The 21,252-nt window shown below is 34.1% G+C and overlaps 1 long non-coding RNA gene across 1 annotated transcript; it reads right to left on the minus strand.

Annotated features, from left to right (window-relative positions):
* Positions 1 to 14,154: 14,154 nt before the first annotated feature.
* LOC149082832 (uncharacterized) lies at positions 14,155 to 20,014 on the minus strand. Its single transcript, XR_016193199.1, has 2 exons — positions 14,935 to 20,014; positions 14,155 to 14,543 (listed from the first exon to the last, which is right to left on the minus strand). It is a non-coding gene; the product is annotated as an uncharacterized LOC149082832 (long non-coding RNA).
* Positions 20,015 to 21,252: the final 1,238 nt, after the last annotated feature.

Here is a 21,252-nt window from a genome sequence, read left to right on the forward strand (position 1 = left end):
GTAAGACGGTCCGGTAAGCACCCATATTCATTTTTTCACCACCAACGTGTGATACATGGCTATACATAGTAGCTATATTGAAATAGCTTCACGTGACGGGAGAAAATAAAGACAAACTTGAGATAAAAAAAGACTATAAAAATAATAGTTTATAGACATAATAGTTTTTTCTGTCAAACTGAAAAAAATGATCATGGTACTAAATAATGACTGTGGTTTGATGGGGTTGCTTTTGATCATTCTTGTCGCACTACTGTCATTTTCTGCACACGAGGGCTAATTAGACCGGGACCTACAATTTATTGCCGATTCCGAACGGCAGGCTTGTTTTTTATACTCATCGAGAGGTTGGTGCGCTAACCCTTCGATGGGGACTCAATGCGGTAGCAATTTTTTCTGTGGTCATGTCGCCGTTTTTTGTTGTACCCCTGTGTCAGGAAAATTTTCTGACAAGGGCGAACCGGGTATCGAACTCGCGACACCTCTAAACATCTACTTTGGTACTTTAGGCGAGTATCTTATCGACCTAGGCTACCGTGCCCTTGATAGGTTGCCATAGCTAACGTGGGCTAATTATCACGAAAAAATACACCAACTTGGCGATTACCCCGAATCATGTGTTTTGTTATCAGACTTTGGCTAGGAATCTCCGGCCACTTCGAGAGCTGGCTCGTCAAAGCCCGAAATTAGGAAATTGACCAGGTCAATTTATAACAAAATTGGCCAATTTCGGGTTTTTTTTGTAACATATAGACATTTTTTTTTTGAAAATTTTCAAAAAATAAGCGTTGGACATTGACGTACGCAAAGGTTTTTTTTTTACCCCCTCAAGCCAAGATTATAGTGTTATTTTGCAGGAAAGAATGTAAACCCCCCTCCCCGCTCAGGAGAAGAAAAAAAATTGAACCCCCCCCCCCCCTCCTCGAGAAAATTCTGCGTACGCCTACGGCGTTGGAGATATGTAAAACATTCTATTGGCATAGGATAGCAGTATTATAATCAAAAATAGATCTACCAAATTTGAAATAGGTCAAGTATAAAATTAAAATTATAATATTGAGGTGCCTCAAATTGAATGAAGGTGTTTACACACTTCGAAAATAGTCCGTGCCTATAACATTCGCTCTATTTTTTTTCAAAATCCAACTTGTGATTAATTTTAATCATAAAATTTATTTTTTAAAAGCTGAATTGAATTGTACAGAAAGCTAATGACATGATAGTTGTCTGAAGTAGAGTTAAACGTTTTCGAACACCTGGGAGAATTCATTCCGATAATTTTTTTTGGTCTGTTAAAAACCTTCGTATGTACAGCAGAGAGTGACGTCATCCTCGGATACGATATCTGGTGGAAGCGTCAGCAGTTGTGAGTTTAGCTCGTCAGGTCCGGCCGTTCTATGAACGGTCCCTTTCAGTGCACACCAGCTCCAATGAAAGACTGCGCTGTCCGTTCCCTTTGAAGTCTAGTGGTCTAGGGCATTCACTCGGAAAGTGAAAGGACGTGGGTTCGATTCCTGCAAAGGCATTTGAATATTTTTTTCTTTCTAAAAATTTATCTTCGCAACAGCCAGTTGTTGAAAAACCTTCGTATATATTTGAAGTCCTGAATTTGTAAGGGTATATTTTCGTGCAATACACATAATTCGCGCTGTTTATAGGTTTTTTTTCTCCTCTCTTCTGTATTTAATCTCAATGAACTCCAATGAAATTATTATTAAAAAAATATTTATTTAAATTAAATATTAATGAACTTCTCCTACCCGAAGAAAAATGTACAGTACATGTAAGTGAATGTTGGCAAATGAACGTAATTAGGCTTCTCTATTGTCGCAATTATTACGCGTCTGAATCAAGAATATTTAAAAAAAATCATTGAAATTAAACCAAACAGAAAATGATAGAAAATTTCTTACTCCACCACCACCGCCTCCTCCACCCCCTCCTCCGCCCTGAAAATATATTTATACAAGTTTTTTATAATGACTACGCTATAGAAAAATCAGTTTACCATCAACTGAATCCTTCAGCAATAAGTAATTACTGTTTTTTTCTTTTTTTTGCATGAATTTCATTATACTGATATAGAAACACATTTATACTTTATATCACCCTAATTCACAGTCCCATTACACACTGTATGTTTATATTATAAATACAGGCCCGTCATTTCGGGGGTTGGGGGGCCGTTGCTCCCCCTGGCTCTTGAAAATACACTGAAAATGGTATATAGGGCTATATATACAAATATATATATATATAAAATTATAAATACATTGAGTATATGTTCTTTCTCCACCCCCCCCCCGGAAAAAGTTTAAATGACGGCCCTGTATAAATACCTTATTCGACATTTTTCAGTACTATTTCCAGTAAAAGAAATTTATATAATCTTAGAGACACATATTATCTTCATAGGTGTCAATGCTGTCCGTATATTTAAGAAAATTGCAAAATGGTTTAAGCAATAAAATATTATCTTGTTTCGGTCGTATATATGAGTGTATTTATTTATTTATCAAGTTACTACAGTATTACCACATATATATGAGCGATATATCACATGAAGCTTGAATAGCCCTGATTATAGCCCTGAGGGCAAGACTCGGCGTAATAAATCCTCGCATTCCGCTTGAAGAAGGTTGGTGAAAATATTTCTACTTCAATAGAATTTTTTGTACTTACGATCTTTATGAAAACACTATCAATATTTTAAATTCCATTTGAATAAAAAAAATGTTTTTGCCATTTTGTGTTTTTTTACCACTCTTAAAATTTATATTTAAATGGTGTAGGACAGGGTTTCTCAAACCTTTTCCATCCGCTTACCCTAATCAATGCTTATCCGCGACTCCACTTAGTAGTTTAACTAACAATCTCTTCGGAAAAACCTTTGCCGGTCCACCACCCCCGACACAATTGGCAAAGCTTTGCCACGGTGCACATTTTGAGAACCCTTGGTGTAGGAGATTTTAAAAATTGGGATCGCACAAAATGTGTCGTAACGACCATTAAGGATGCCTTTTTCAAATTCTTTTCACCCTAATTTTTTAATATCAGGCCGTTAGTAGAGGCTTGTGATTATGAGAAGTTTACAATCGAATCTCCATACATACGCATAATGGAGTCGTTTCGTTTCCTCAAAAAATTTGTAATGAAAAATAATTTTCATCACAGAAAAAAAATTGATGAATATTTGAGCTCACATATTTCTTATATTTTGCTGTATTGACTCTACTGTATGTATGTTAATTTAATAAATCAAAAGAGTTCACAGAGTAATTCACATAAACTTCTTTAAAGCTGTCAAAAAAAAGTTATCTAAACTGAAAGATTAGTATAAATTTTTAAATTCACTTTTCAACTACTTTTCTCACGTGATCAACTACTACATCACTGGGCTGATTTCTTATATTTTGGAAAAAATACTATTTTTGTCATAATAAGTAAGCAATAATTATTAGGAATAGATGTAAGTAATTACCGATTCGAGAAAAATTTTCGAATTCATTTATCAAACTAGTTCCTTACTTTTTTAATTAATTAATTATTGAACAAAATAACAACTTACTGTCTACAAAGAATAATATGTACCATTTTATTGTTTTTTGACTGAATTTCTGCTTCAGTGTGTTGTTATGAGTAATCCAGAAATGCTAATTTGAAATTCACTATAAAATGGTACAACAATGATTAATCACATTCATTTCATGTTCATATCGTAACTAAAATGATGTGTTACACACATAAGATATATAGTATGACTAAAATAAATGCATAAAATACTAAAAGAAATATGTATGTAAATATTTTATGTAATATATTATTCAGTATTGTCCGTGAGAGACTCAATCCGTGCAGTCACAGAACATTTTGTTCCCCGTACACTGGAGGGTTAATCAAAAATTATAAAGCATGTTAAGCCACAAGTAGGGGCGTACGCAGGATCGATCTTTGGAGGGAGCACAAAAGGCTTGTGGAAAGGGGCACAAGGAATCTTTTCCACAGAAATTTTCAGTTATATTAGCCTAACCTCTTAAAAACAAAAAGCATTTAACTCAACAGAAATGTATTAAGGTGGCAGGCATATAAAGAAATTTTCTTTGGATATTTAATATTTTTTTAAACAAAAATATTAAAATTATTTTTATATTTTATAAAGTCTTGGGGGGGGGGGTACTGCGTACGTCCCTCTGACCAAAAGTAATGCGAATTTCACTATTAATGTTCGATTATATTTGAAATGATGCGAAAAAGAAATAGGGCTTACTATTAAGCTATCCTATTGGAATATAAAACAAGACGAGAATTAAAAACATGTTCATGCATTAAGCGTAATTCATGTAACAAAAGCAGTCATTCAAAAAATACATATTATTTAACCCTTTCGGTACTTACCCAAAATTCCAAACTTATACTTGGTGAGTGAAAAATTCTGGACACATTTTAAAAAGAAACAAATCAACCAGTTCACATAAAAAAAAGCGGCTTATTCAACAATACTTATTGTGGCCTTGAGTTTTTCTTTTTCAAATAGTTAAATTTTTTAATCACAGATCGTGCCGTATCACCAAAAATTTGATATAACACAAAATACATAAAAGGGCGCGGTAGCCCAGGTCGATAAGATGCTCGCCTAAAGTACCAAAGGATGTTTAGAGGTATCGCGAGTTCGATACCCGGTTCGACCTTGTCAGAAAACTTTCCTGACACAGGGATACAGCAAAAAAACGGTGACGTGACCGTAGAAAAAATTGCTACCGCAGGGAGTCCCCCATCGAGGGTTTAGCGCATCAACCTCGCATATTTTATGGCAAACCATATCTTTTTATGTCAATTGGTAAAATTTTTTACTAATTTTTAAAATGTGTCTTGGACTTTTCACCCACCCTAGTACAGGCATGCGTATGCAAATAAAGAGATATGGAACCAATCAGAGTACGGCGCTGCGGTCGGCAACGCCTATATAACACAACAAGTGTCTGGCGTAGTTGTTAGATCGGTTACTGCTGCTACAATGGCAGGTTATCGAGATTTAAGTGAGTTTGAACGTGGTGTTATAGTCGGCGCACGAGAGATGGGACATAGCATCTCCGAGGTAGCGATGAAATTTGGATTTTCACGTACGACCATTTCACGAGTGTACCGTGAATATCGGGAATCCGGTAAAGAATTAAATCTACGACATCGCTGCGGCCGGAAAAAGGTCATGCAAGAACGGGACCAACGACGATTGATGAGAATCATTAAACGTGACAGACGTGCAACCCTTCCACAAATTGCTGCAGATTTCAATGCTGGGAGATCAACAAGTGTCAGCGTGCGAACCATTCAACGAGACATCATCGATATGGGCTTTCGGAGCCGAAGGCCCACTCGTGTACCCTTGATGACTGCACGACACAAAGCTTTACGCCTCGTCTGGGCCCGACAACACCGTCATTGGACTGTTGAGGACTGGAAACACGTTGCCTATTCTGACGAGTCTCGGTTCCAATTGCTTCGAGCTGATGGACGTGTACGGGTATGGAGACAACCTCATGAATCCATGGACCCTGCATGTCAACAGGGGACTGTTCAAGCTGGTGGAGGCTCTGCGATGGTATGGGGCGTGTGCAGTTGGCGTGATATGTGATATGGGACCCCTGATACGTCTAGATACGACTCTGACAGGTGACAGGTACGTAAGCATCCTGTCTGATCACCTGCACCCATTCATGTCCATTGTGCATTCCGACGGACTTGGACAATTTCAGCAGGACAATGCGACACCCCACACGTCCAGAATTGCTACAAAGTGGCTCTGGGAACACTCTCCTGACTTTAGACACTTCCGCTGTCCACCAAAATCCCCAGATATGAACATTATTAAACATATCTGGGATGCCTTGCAGCGTGCTGTTCAGAAGAGATCTCCACCCCCTCTTACTCCTACGGATTTATGGACAGCCCTGCAGGATTCATGGTGTCAATTACCTCCAGCACTACTTCAGCCATTAGTCGAGTCCATGCCACGTCGTGTTGCGGCACTTCTGCGGGCTCGCGGGGGCCCCTACACGATATTAGGCAGGTGTACCAGTTTTTTTGGCTCCTCAGTGTATATACCACCAGTAATAAATCCGAGATGAGAATCTGTCTGAGCGTTTTTTTATTATTATTTTCTTTCTTCCTTTGAAATTATAAAGCGAACTAGAGAAACTATACGGCTGAAATTTGTAAGAATATGTTAACTTTTGAGTAGAAATCACCATAAACTACGTAGTATTTCGATGATGTATCCTACGAAAAAAAAATCAAATGGAATGCATACTTACCAATAACTGTCAGTTAACACATTTACGTACTCTATAAGGAATTTTTTTAGTAGCAAGCTGAATTTGAACAATGAAATTTAATAATATAAAAAATAGTAAAAAATGAGTAGATAAGTAAGTAGAAATAACTTTTGTGTAAGGCTTTCATGGCCATCATTAGTAAAGTTATTACTTATTAGTGTTATCGGAGGTCTGGCATGAAAAATCGTGAAGATGTTCGGCACTACAGCTTGAGTGGCAAGCGTTGTAAATATGGCTAACACAAAAGGTGACCGACAGATGGCATCACGATCTTGATGTCGAAGAAGCATGTTGTGTTGTACGAGATAGTGAGTGATGTCGGGATAGCAATGGTGCCTGTAGTGTGTGTAACCGTTCTCTATGTTTTTGTGTTAACTAAATGCACAATTAGAAGTTCTGGGAGATTATTCTACAGTAAGATGCTTGTCTTCCACTATGAAGGTTACCGTCGAGGTCCACGAGTTCGAATTCAGCCAAAAGAACATCAGAAAAAGTTCTTTCCCTATCGAGCCTGGGGCGACCACCAATAGATGGCATCTTTATTCCCCCCCCCTCCCAATTTCACTAGTTGGAAATTGCCGATCTATGCAAAATATGATATACCGATCTTGCCTAAATATGGCGATCTATGGCTGGAGCTGGTGTGCGGTAAAATAGTAGTAGCCACTAAAGCGAGCGGAACGTTGAGTAAAATTAACCGCGGCGTTATCGCTGAAAAAAAAAAAAAAAAAAAACTCGTGATAACTTTAAAGAAAAATAAAGAGTAATGGGGAGGGTTTGCTGCACACGGTCTTGGCTTTCCTTTTTGAAAAAAGAAAAGGTGCTTCTAAGGCATATTCGAATATTTTTTGTTCACTTTGAAAAGAGCTTTTAGCATTTTAATGGTTGATAATTTTTCTTTTTGGAATTTCAACCTCAACAACATGGAATTTTTTCAAAAAAGTCACCAATTTACCCATATTTTGTGTCGTACTACTTTTTTAAATTATTTTAATAATAACGGTTCCTCTTGATGAGATATGTAACACCACAGCGCTCAGACACATAACGCACATACAAAGTTTCGAGACATTTGAAAAAATGTTTTTTATCCGACGAAATACATAGTTTTGAGAAAAAAAACGCATTTTAATTCCTGCCAAGAGTTCTTATATTGAAATATTTAAAAAAATACTTCTAGAGAGAGTGCCGGTATTTTATTTTTTATAAAGGTTTTATATTTAGGTTTTTATGTTTCTTAAATTTTTATATCATTTCAAAATCAATATTTTTTAAATTTACATGCTCCTATCTCCTTAAAAACATAAATTATAACCCATAATAATGATTTATTCATAATATTAAAATTATATTAATTGAAAAGATTCACAAAATAGAATAAAAAGTGTACTTACAGGATCTGAATTGCATTTGTTAATGGTGAATTAATGTTGAAAATGGATTAGATTCTTCTTTATTACAATATGTTATTTATATTAATGTAGTCTGAAACTTCCGCGTACAGTGATCTTGTTACTCTAAGACTCCCTTTTAGAAACTAAATACTATTACTACCGATTACCATTAATGGAAGAAAGCTATAAAATTACCTAGACAAATATCAAAAAATTTAAAAAAAATTAGAAGAGTGTTATAAGAGGGCCATATTCGTTTCAGCTTTACTTACTCTCCGCCATGACAGCTAGAAACACACGTAAATAAGATTTAAATGAATTCATAAATGCATCACATAAAATAGGTATAGCATTACATACATGGGTGAGAAATTCCGTCTATGATAGACAAACTCGACCGTAGTGGCAAAACTTCCAAAACATTATTGAAAACCAGCATATTGGAATCTGTATTGCAAAGATTGAATTAGATCTCATTTCGCAAAAAACAAGGATTATTAAATGAAATCAAAATCTTTTATTAATCACGTTGTTTTATTAATATTTTATTAATTATATAGTGCTCTCTCCAATGACTATAATAACGTTGTTATAAGATCTGGAATCTACGCCTTCCACTTCAGCTGATATATTATAAGAAAAACTATTCGAAAACTACTAACGAAAAATTTCCATCTTTCTTAAACTACTCATTGAACTGTATTTATGAGATTAATCACGCCATATACACATACATATATGTATCCTCTTTTCTTTAAACATGCTTAAGATATTTGAGTTTTCATTTGAAGAAGAGATAGAAAATAATTCATTGAATAAAATAGCAAAATGAGTGAGTAGAAAAAGTATTTAGATACACAAAATTTGTAGAAATTTCCTAAAATTTCTGTTTAGAAAAATACATAACAGTTACCTTGCACGAGCAAAGCTGCGAAACCGATTACTGCTATGCATAAACTGTTCATGCTCTTGTGCGAACGAAGTGACAAATGGGACCCTTTCTTACTTTTAATTACGTTTATATAAGAAACCTTTTCCAATTAGGTTTTTCCTCATTATTGCGACAGTATCTGATTTTTTAACCTTAATCTTCGGATAATCCTCGATAGATATAGAATAAGCCATAAAAAATGTTGCTGAATCTCTCTTACAATGACGAAATCACGGACCCTTACTAAGAATTTTAGCTTGGTAATCATTTGCCCAAATAAGTGAAGATTGTGCAGCTGGAACAGTAAGGAAAAAGCACGAAGTATTACAAAAGCTTCTTAGATTTTTAAGACAATGTGAGCTCCAATTTTTATTATTCATTATTATATTCATGCATTGAGGTAAAAAAATTCGTATTTAATCCCATGCATAATATTTTATGTTACGAGCTCAATTTGCTCCTGAAAATTAATTCCATTCAGATAATTTCCCATTTAGAAAATATGGACCTTTCTCTAATTCATTCCACATTCTTACAATATTATAACTTTTATAAAAATTATGCTGCATTTTATGCAAAATAAGATTGTTTTGCAAATACTTAACTTTTCTTTGAGCTGATATTTTTTAGTATTTGATGACACTATTGAAAGCCTAAAAAAAATCTAATTCAAGTTGTTCTGATTATAGAGCTTCATTGGAGAAGTGCAAAGTCCCAATAATCCCATATAGAATAAGTGTATTTGAGTATTACCGTATTGCTGTCTTAATATACAGGGTGTCCAGTAAATCCCAATGCGACCGTGATCTCCAACCATCGTAGAGGTATGATTGGTTTTTATGGGAATGAAGAGCATAAACTAATAGACAAGGATTTACACTGTTCTTTCCCAACCTTTTTCAGTTTTTGAATTCGAATATCTCAGAGAATACTGCACTTAGAAACATGGATTTTTCTTTGTTGGCCTCAGTAGAGACAGAGGGTGACAACTTTTTAATTGGAAGTTAGAGCACAGGGAGGCTGTATAAAAATTTAGATTTTATTTTCTTTTTGTGGCAGACTGTATTTTCATTCACAAAACTGGCACAGGGTAATATTTGAGCGTTCTGTAAATTGAAACCATGCCTCTACGATGAACAGTTGTTAGATCACACCCTGTATAACTACCATTTTTGTGATTCAAACTGTAGGAAGAGAAAAATTCTGTGACTACATACATACTTCAAGGCAATAAAAAAAGAGAAATGCAAATAAAATATTTTAACAAATTAGCGAAATCACAGCCACACATGTTCTTCATTAAAGAATTGTTGCCGTAAATTGAGACATCTACCAGCAAATTCAGAATATAAAATGGAAAATGTATGACACCCACCTTATTTGCAAAGATCATTCTCAATTTTTATCTTTAAACTAGCTACAGTAATGAACGTTTAAACAACCCTTTATGCATGCGCAAAGTTACGCACATGAGGGTTAAAAGCAATGCAGTACGAAAATTGCTGCTGGTGGCTTCAATTTGTTCAAATCATTCGAAATTTCGTAATATTGCCTATGATTTTGAGCATTTTTAATTAGTGAGTATTTTTGTAATTAAAGTTCTATTACTTTTACTAGCTGTTTTGTTTTTGTGTTATTTGTTACCACTGAGATCAAACTTGACCCAGAATATCTGGCCACTCACTCAATCAAGTTCGTAAATTTTCTAGAAATAACTGTCTCTAGATTCACTGTTAGATCACAGAGAGCACCACTAGTCGGATGATGTTTTTGGTTTTGACTTTGTTACACAGACTTTGTCCCGAAATTGTTTAACCAGATCTTTTCTTCTCAACATTTGGTCTAGACGAAAACTTCCCGTTGTAAAAATATTTTAAATGAGATAAACATTCTCTCTCTCAAATCAGATACATTTATGTAAAAAAATTACTTTGTGAAAAAATTACAAAATTTTACTTTTTAAATTTTCTTTAGGGGTCCTATAGTTTATGTCTAGAAAAAGTTTGTTCTCGCAGTTATGGTAAGCACATGTTTCAGTGCCCATACGAACAAAAAAATTGAAAACGAGATATTTAATTTCAACACACGTTTTTTTTTTAATTTTTTGGTGCTTGGAAGCCATCTGTTTAGATGATGAGGTTTAGATAATGAGGTATCGGGGCAAAAAAAATTAAATTTGTTAGAAAATTTTCCCCTTTTATGGTCACTCATACCGTATTCCCCCGTCATTAGCCGGCATGCTGGGAAATTCGAAGCACAGATTCTGGAAAAAAATTTCTTAAGCGTACTTAATACAAAAATTCATTGAATTAGCCGAACGCACACTGTGATTCTAATCAAACCTCACTTTTCTCGGCATGCGGGGAACGGACCAGAGATCTCAACCTTAAAAAATATGGTGTCCCCTCGAGTTCGGTGGTATGCCGGCTATTGCGGGGAAATACGGTACTCGTTCGAGACCTACTGAAGTAAAATTCAGCTAAAATTTAACCAAGTATATTACTTTTTTAATTTGGATGCATATTTTGTATGAGGAAACAGAGTGCAAATGAAATTAATCAACTAAACGTATGCAAGAAAGTAATTTATCGAATGTTAATGATATTTTTTTTCTTCTCAAAACAGTACAGATTTAACTACTTTGCTATATAATTTGTGAACTACCCTCTGAATCCCCGTCAAACTTAAAATTCAATATCTCGGTTAATAATTGTGGTACGGCAATGAAACTTATTTTGTTTTAAATTACTTCCGAAAAGACATACTTTGTAGACAAAAACAAAGGACAAACATTTTTCCACTATAAAAGATCATTTTGATAGATTTTGAAAGATCTGGAACAAAAAAATGAACTGATTTTTTTAGGTCACGTAGTATACGTGAATATAAATTGGTTTCATTCATTAAGCGATTTGTGAAACCTCAATTGGGAAGCATGAATAGAGAAAAGATTCATCAAAAGGCGGGGAGAGCAGCATCTATAAGTATTGACGCATGAGTAGCCTTGGGGGATGTACTGATCTACAAGGTTTTCTGACAGGAAAAAATGTAGCTTTTTTCATTAATTTTTGGGTGTTGATTCCACATCTGGCCTTAAAAAAGGGTCACCGCGTCTACTTTTTCTGTTATATTGTATTTAATTTTGAATACCTTTGAAAATTCGCTTATGTAGGCTATACATGTGAAATGATACTATATAGAAATCATATTTATATTTTTTTGGCTTAAGAAGATTTTTACAGAAGAATAGCAGCCAAATGGCAATAGTTATCGAAGTTATCATTAGAGATTAATGTGTGAAGGCCAGAAAGTTTAGTATATTTTCTTCTGTCGTTTCACTGTGTAGACGACAAATGGCATTGGCAAGCGTATGAATCGGCCACCGTATTCGATTTTTTTTCCTTTGAGGGAACTTAAAAAACGCAGTGTACTAACAGAGTATACTACACTGTTGGTAGTGTACCTACTCAACGTGGGCTGTAAAGGCCGATTGAAGCACGGAATTTCGAGAAACAAGATGTGTTATTGATATTAGTGTTATATTCGAATCATGCCTCTCCATTATTAGTGTCTTGTACTCATATATAAAACCTATAGAGACTATTCAGAAACTCTTATTATGAAAATTTTCACTGTACACTCTGCGTTCCTTCTTGTTTTTGCTATGCATCGTGAGTTGACCTTACAGTCGTCAGTTACGTTTTAAAATCGCAATGTTGAAAGCTTGCGATAATTACGCTGAGGTGAGGTGTCCGTTAGTTTTTGTTTCAAAATACGCCATGTGAAATCAATGACAAACATCATAAAATATCATATTTCAATTTAAACTACTATTTAAATTTCTTAAGCTCTTCAGGAACAGGTTCTGAATGTTTAGCAAATAATGTTTTTGAATAAATATTTGTTTGTAGAATGCAAGTATTTTTTTTAAATGGAAATTAAATGGAAGGTGTCCCATAAATTTTTAAGTAGTTTGAAAATTCATAAAAATTGAAGGAATTTGTATATTTGAATGCGGTTTGCAAAAAAGTTATTGTAAAGAAGACTTTTTTTTTTCTTCGCTACAGAAAAAAAGTAAGTATTAAATTTTTTTTAAGATAGAGGGTGCTACACGACAGCCCGGCAGGAATAATTGGACCGCATCTTTCTATAATCTTTTCTGTGTCTCAAACGTTCGTAAAGCTTCAGCCGACGATTTGTTGATAAAACAACTTCACCAATAGTGTTTTATCCACCAATGCCATCATAGTGAAAATTTTGTGTTGTATAAAACGCCAATGACAGAAAAATTCAGAAATGATTACTCTGAAATGCATATTTCCCAGTGATTTGCTTTTGTTCCGCGCTCTCCATCGACAAAAGTTTGAACTAATTTTTTAGTTCTGCACCAAAAAAAAAAAAACAATCCCCTTTCGTGAGAATACATTTCTCACAAAAAACGCATTCATATATTCCAATTCCTCCAATTTTTATGAATTTTTAAACTATTTAAGAATTTATGAGACACCCTGTAGATCTCAGAAATTGTAAGACAACTTTACAACAACAATTGTAAGACAACAACTACATGCTTATAGTAAATGCTAACGGACTGCAACAGATAGAGACGAAAGCACAATGTTCCATACTATCAACGGTAACGGCCCGCATTATAATTTGAAAAAGCTCTGTAATAATACAATTTCTCTAACTTACTCCATCACCCGAAGTTTGACCGTGATTGAAAAAAAATCTCTACTTTAGAGGAAAATAAATGGAAAAATTTTAAAAATAATCAGTGTAAGTACAGTATTTATTTGACACTATTTCTCTCTTATTTTTGATCATTTCTGTCGCACCACGGTCATTTTCTTCACACACGAGGGACAATTCAATTAGACCGGGACCTAGAATTTATTGCCGATTCCGAACAGAAGCCTTTTTTATACTCAGCGATAGGTCAGTGCGCTAACCCATCGATGTGAGACTCCCTGCGGTAGCAATCTTTTTCTGTGGTCATGTCGCCATTTCTGTTCTAGCCTTCTGTCAGGAAAGTTTTCTGACAAGGATGAACCGGGTATCGAACTCACGACACCTCTAAACACCCTTTGGTACTCTAGGCAAAAATCTTATCGACCTGGGCTACCACGCCCCTATTTCCTACTTTTTTTGCACTGCGACTAGAATACTGCATGCTTGTTTTTAAAGTTTTATTTTTAATATCGAATGATAGAAAACGCTAGCTAATTAATTAATAAATGGAGGTACTATTTAATAAAAAATATATTATTTAATTGAATAATTGAATTGATGGAAATTTCTAGTTTCCACCTTCCGAATTGTAGTTCGTGAATCTCTGTTCAGTCTTATAATTCGAAATATGATTAGACAATGGTTCGCTTAGATCAAAACATGGGAAGAAATCTAGAGTTCAGTATTCATATTGACTGGAAATCAATAGTTTTAATGCAGACAAAAAATGAGACTTATGACATGATTTCACAAAAGCACAAGGAAGTGCATCTAAAAATTTTAATATTTCCGTACCAATATACAAATTTTGATGTGTGTGTGTATATATATATATAAATATAAATAAAATTTACTTGTTATTCAGCTCTTTATTTATATTTTCACCGTCGGGTTATGATTGCGTACACAGAAAGTAATTAACAAATTTTCAGACAGACTTAAGAAGGTAAGAATTTTTTTTGAAATAGATGACATATTCGATGTTGAATTTTTTTTCTTCAGATCTTCGTGTTTGATTACACATGGTATACATATTTATATATATAATGTCACAACAGTGACTGCCCAATAGAGCTCAGTGGCGTAGATAACCGTCCATCTTTTGTTCTTTACTTGCCTGGTGGTCTTTTGCCGTCTCTGATGTCATTGTTGGCCCTGGTGGTTAGAGAGTTTGTATTAGACAATTTTCGAAAATAACATGCATCTGAAAAATCTCATAATTACTGACATAAGTTATTTTTGGAATGTTATGAAAATGATTTTTAAATATTTTACTCAAAAAAAATTTTTTTGCGTACGTAAATACTATTAATTTGTTATAGAAAAAAAATTATGCGTTATCTCTCTCTGTAGTTCAGGTATTATGTACACTATATGAGATATGAAATAATAAAATTATGAATAAAATAAAAATTCGGATTTAATTTTGACAGAAAAAAATATCTGATTCAATTTGTCTACCGAAGTTAAACCCATTTGAGTTTTTATTATTTGAATTACGTTTAGATATATTTTTAAAAAATTTTACGAAATATTTTGAACTTACTTGATGGCTTGTTTCTGTAAAAAAAAAAATTATTAAGTAAATTAATACGTTTCATCATAAGCCTTCTTTTGAAATATATTAAACATCATGATATTGTATCACATAAATATCAATCAACGAAAAATAGAAGTGTCTATTGATTTTTATCTGGTTGTGGTTATTGGATCATTATGGACGTTAACGTCATGCTTAATTTTTGTGCCTTTGCGGCTGGTGTTTCTTTGTTTCTGTGATTTTTCCATTGATAAGATGGATTCACTTTTGATATGAAAAGTTATTGTTAAATGTCTTGAATGCTGCAGTTTAATTTTTAAATATATAACAGCGAATGTGTAGTTTCTTATATTTAGGTCGTTTGAAGTAAGGTAAATCTCTATGAGTAGCAGCAGATCACTTTCAAGTTCTATATAACAACTATAAGTACAAATCTTTAAAACCTGCCGCAAAAAGTTAGAGCACAAAGAGCTTTTTGGCATCGTGCCGGCAAGCTTTTGGCAAGTGCAGGTTGTACCAGTTATTCTGAGAATGTATGAAAACAAATGTCGTACACTGATTCTTTTTTTTTGTCTGAAACAGAAGCTGCCCAGATCATAGCTGAATTGGAGTGAGTTCATGGAGACACTGCTCTGTCATTAAGAACCATTTATTTTTGAATCAACGAATTTATAGCGCCGCACATCCACCGAAGAAGAAAGCCATCCTAGAAAATCACTGAAAATATCAATAGTATCTTTATGGAAAATCGTAGATTGAAGGTGGTTGAGATAGCAAATGTGCTGTGGGCATCTCAATAGAACAGGTTCACGATATTCTTCATGAGAAATTGGAAATAATAAAGCTTTGTACAAGATGGGCATGGCGAAGGCTTGCGATTGATCAAAAGTAATTGCAAAAGAAAATTTCAAAAGAAAATCTGTCGATATTGGCTCATATAACCCGTGAGTCTTTCTGTTTCGATTTTTGATAGTGCGTAAAACATGGATTCACTACTGTACACCAGAGTCAAAACAACAGCCGAAGCAGTGGTAAAGCGTGGTGAAACGGTACCAAATAAGGCAAAGCTGTTTCGTCTACAGGATGGTGATGGCGACATTTTTGGGATTTTCAAGCTATAATCTATATTGACGTCTTCCAGAAAGGGTCAGACAATAATTGGAGAACATTCTGCTATACTGGGTAATTAGAAAGAACAGCTGCAGATGAAACGGCCAAGAATGACACACATAAATGGCGTCCTCTATCACCATGCCGATGCTCCATCTCACAGATACGCCATTGCAATAGTCAAATTGCATGACTTAGGCTTTTCCCTAATCTCTCATCCATCGAATTCTACAGATTTGGCCCTTGTGACTTCTCGTTCTTAAAATTCGAAGATTTGGCTTGTGGGATTTTTTTCTCTCCAAACGAAGAGAACATTGTAGCTGCAGTGACTATTTTGAAGAGTCAGAGAAAATGTAGTTTTCTGACGGGATATAAAGAGAAATTTTAACGTAATTGAAGGTAGTGTATGGCGTTTGAAGGAGACTGTTGGAAAATTAAATCAAATGTTTCCAAAAAGAAAATATAAACAATTTCTTTTACCCTATCTATATATATCAAACGACCCTCGTAGTGAACCGTGTGCTTCTATGACTGGTTCCCATGATCATAAAAGTAATCGAAATGGGATGCTCTTTTGGAGTTCTCCAATATGTAACCAGAAGTTCGATAAAGTAAATGAAGTTCTTAAGTAATGAAGTTCTTAAGTAATGAAGTTCGATATTAATTTATAAGGCCACCGTAAAATATCGATCGATCTTTCTGCTTCTGTATTTTATAATTTCGAAAATATATTTACCAACAATAAATGTACATATCGATCAGGTCTGGACAAATTTATTGCCCGACATGCCCGAGGCATATAAAAATTCTTACCAGGCATGTATTTTTTCCAACAACACATAACCCACACTCACAACGTGGTCACGTAAAAGAACCAAAAAACTTAAAACACTTTTCATATTTTGATTATCGGTGACAATGGAAAAATCAGTCATATTACGACTCACTTCAACAACTGTATGGGTGCATGATAAGGAGAATATAGAGATTTTAAGGCTTATAAATAGAGCGTGTTCAGAAAGCTTACTCTGGGTGGGAAAGGGATAGTAATACCTTTATATGACACATGTAAAATGATCACGTTATTTGAAGATATGTTTCAATTAACAATTGAAGGTTTGTTTCAATAACCGTTTGAGAAGAAAAATGCGTGAATAAGAACTTCCTGGATAAGTTGGTTTGTTGATGGTACTTCCTTAATAATTGTTGTTTAGGTGCTACACTAGTTATGCTTATTTAATTTCCAGGCAAACGTAAGCAGTTGTGATGGGTTAATTTTACGACCCTTAATATTTTGCAGCCTGGTGCTGCTCTATTCCCTCGTACCTGTTAAAGTCCGGTCCTTAAACGTAAATCGTCTATGATCCTATGAGCAAATTGAACAGTAATACACCGACTTCTTTTCAGACACCAACAGAGCGAAAAAGTAATTGGCTGATCTTAGATTTTCAAGTGGTGACCGCGCTAATTTTTATGAGGATCAGGATCGATAGTCCGGAAATTGATAAATTTGACCCTAAATCTAAAAACAATTTCTGGCAAAAGAGGCAGTAAGACAAATAAGATTTGCAAACCTCTCTGCTGGTTTTCATCATATCAATAGTCACAGCAGTGATAAGGCAGATTCACATGATGATTTATTTTAATCATTTTGTGTGTTCATTATAATGTTTTTTGAAGAATATTATGCGAATAGCTATCATACGAAACTATTTTGTGAGTTCTTTTTAAAAATGAGAAATGAGTTTTGAAATAAGTAAATACGATCGGGCTTGTAAATTGTTGGAGATTTGTCCAGCCCTAATAATCGATATATTAGCTGCAATCGTTTTCATATATGTATGTATCTCTCATCACAGAGTTTTGTGTTATTGTAGTACAAAAAAGCTTTAGTTCAAAATAAAAATTATCACAACTATCATTTTTTTTGGGCAATTTATGGTTTTCATATAATTTTACTTACGATCTGTGAATGGAGAAAATTTTATGAGCATATATTATACAAGTTGAATGTTAAAAATCTCTTAGTAAATACTCTCTTAATAATAAATAATCTCTTCTCAAATACAAAATAATGTTTGTATTTGTATTTGTATTAAAAATGTTCTGACTATCATCATTCTTTTCAATACAGCAAAAAAAGAAAATGTTATGGAAGTTCCACTTGACACAAAGATATTGGACTTGGCGTCAAGCATTGTAGTCAAGTTTCCCATCAGTTAAATATTTATAGCTCTTTGCAATTTATATCGAGTAATTTTTCTTCTGTTATGTATATGAAAGATTAACTAATAAATATTAAACATATAATCTTGAAGAGAGGTGTGCTTTAAATAAATTTAAGAACGTAGGACGCATGAGTTTGAAAACTAAGATTCAATAAATTATGATTATAATTAGATATTTTTAAAACTGCTATGAATGCTTAACTTTTATACAATTAGTATATTTTTGTATTAGTATATTATCCCATGGAACTTGGGTAATATTTGTGAACTAAATGACTAAATCTTGAACTTACTTTCTGTTGATTTACATTAAAGAATAAGAAATCATTACATGCAAATATCATATAATGTCGTATTCAGATTTAGGATTGATATATATTGAATTTTTTTTGCCAAGATCTATTTGAAGGACAGAACGATCAAGTTATTTCTAAATGTCATTGACTTTCTTTGTGACTGAGTCTTGGGAAATTTGGGCATCGATCGGGAAAGTCTAAGCGTCCAAGTCAGTGGTTCTCAATCTTTCGAAGCCCACGGCCGGTTTATTTCCTTTTGTGAGTAGAAGAACCGGTCGTACACCTGATTAATGGAAAACATATGGAGCAAAATGAAATGTAGAATCACTCACGGCCCATTGTAACTGATGTCAAGGCCCGGTGGTTGAAACAGAAAAACTGGTCTAAGTCACATGCTCTTCCTACCATAATTGCACCATGTCATCCCTGTGTGAAACAGGATATCCATAAACATCTATGGTTTTTCATGACTTTACAAAGAGAGAGCCAAAACTATTTCTGTTGAAAATGCTTCTAGAGCAGTGGTTCCCAAAATGTCTTTCATCACGCCCCACTTAAGCATCTTCCGAAATCCTGGTGCCTCTGCATCTGAAGGGGAAGGACACGTTCGGGGAAGGGGGAAGCGAGATGATCGAAAATTAAATAAAAAATTTTCGAAAATGAAAAAATAATAATTTTCTGTGAATTTAAAATGCCTTTTGAATATTAAGAGTCAAAATTTCCTTCCGATTCTCTCTGCTTCCCTCAAACTAACCTGTGTACCACTCTAAATAAGTAGGACCAGCATGCCCTCATCCCCTTTCTGTAGCATAGAGGTCTTATTATTTAAAAATAGAACCCCTATCCAACATGTGGAAGAAACCCAAAAGACTATTGCTGTTGATTTGGTTTAAAACAGTGGTCGGATGAAGTTGGTTTTCTGTGGTTCCTGACTTCGAGGCGCGAATGCGAGAGCCGATCTCTCCGTTAAAAAGCCTCGCCACAGAGAGCAACAGGCTTACAACAATACAATTATTCAATCATTACATTTCACTCATAGTTAGAAAAATTGATGGCAGGTGGAAGCACTACACATAACAATCATTACACAGAAACAAACTTCACGTCAGGTTCACTACACGCACGCGCACACACATTTCAACATGTACCAATTCGTTAGAATTTCCGCAGAGGAATATGGACGAGGTGTATGTGTGGTTCAAAAGTAGTAGTAGTAGCCTCACGAACATTGCGAGCCAAAAAATTTCCACAAAGCCCAATGGCCAAGAAGTCATATTTTGGTATCTTGATTCACACCGTGACATCTTAATGAAGCAGCTCAACGGTTTATATTCTGAAATTATTTTTTCATTAAATATCAATTTTTATTAATTATGAGGAGTTATATTTTCATCAAATATGAATTTTTATAAATCCTGATTGCACCCATTAAAACTCAAACTATCCCCCTTGAAAATCCAATTCCCCCCCCCCCCTAAAAAACTACATTGCCCAACGTTGGGCGTGGCCCCCCCGTTGGGAACAACGGCTCTAGAGGTATGGAAAAATAAAATGTTATTCATGGAAAAAGACAATCCTTTGAAAATCGGAGGAGGCGAGTGACACCAGAAGTAAATGGTGGTTCTACTGCTATTACTTGATCATGTATGTGTCGTATGAAACTTTGACAATGAACATGAATTCTTTAAAATTTTAATGTTCAATTGAAAAATTGTCCAAACTTCCAATTTTAATTTCTTTCATTTCGAAACTGAGTGATATCCTTTCACCGTATTACATTAATTATGTACAAGCAAAATTTTGATATAAAATAATTTGTCATTTCAAAATAAAGAATTCCTTTTTGCGTTTTCAATACTTACTTCCTATATTATTAAATTAAAAAAAAATTCAAATTAACTATGTATTAAGCTACTACATCTCTCTAATATTCTTAGTAATCTGATTATATGAGTGATTAGACATTTAACGAACATCTAGAATAGATTAAACTACTAATGAGTAGTTTTGTGATGTATTTCGCAGAAACAATTTCGAGAATGAACCGAAAAAGTTCGTAACATATCGTAGGTTCGTGTTTATTATCAATTTATTATTGTTTGAAAAAATAATAATACAACTTCACGATGGTTTTTACATTGAGATTCGCACCGAATTTTGAATTTTATAAATATGTTATATACCTAAAATGTTGATACACGTGTGTTGAGTTTGCTATCTAATTTATGTGAAAATGTCTTGTTCAATTCAAACTTTTTTCTCGAATTTTTTGGATGAAGTTTGAGAATTAATTATGTATTAAGCTATTACATCACAGAACTAATAAGTAGTTCTGTGATGATGTATTTTGCAGAAAGAATTTTGAATGAACCGAAAAAGTTCGTAGCATATCGTTTGGAAAAAAATCAGTTGTTAAAAAAGTTGTTAAACAACAAATTTTTAAAAGGCAATAAAAGTTTGAAAATTCGTTTTTCTCTACTCTTTTTTTTTTTTGATAATTTAATGCCCGTTTTAACAGTTGGAGAGCACCGAGACTGTATGATACTGACACTTGATATTGATTGTGCTTTTGAACCTATGGATCAAAGTGTAGCATTAAAAATCTGAATCTTTTTGCCGTCATTAAGAGTAAGAAATGTATCGGAAAGTTCATATACATGTGGTAATTACGTCAATAAAAGTATATTTCC

This window comes from Pholcus phalangioides, unplaced genomic scaffold, assembly GCF_987345545.1.
Source record: "Pholcus phalangioides strain wild (caught in Gottingen) unplaced genomic scaffold, Ppha-v1.0 ptg000009l_1, whole genome shotgun sequence".
NCBI lineage: Eukaryota > Metazoa > Arthropoda > Arachnida > Araneae > Pholcidae > Pholcus > Pholcus phalangioides.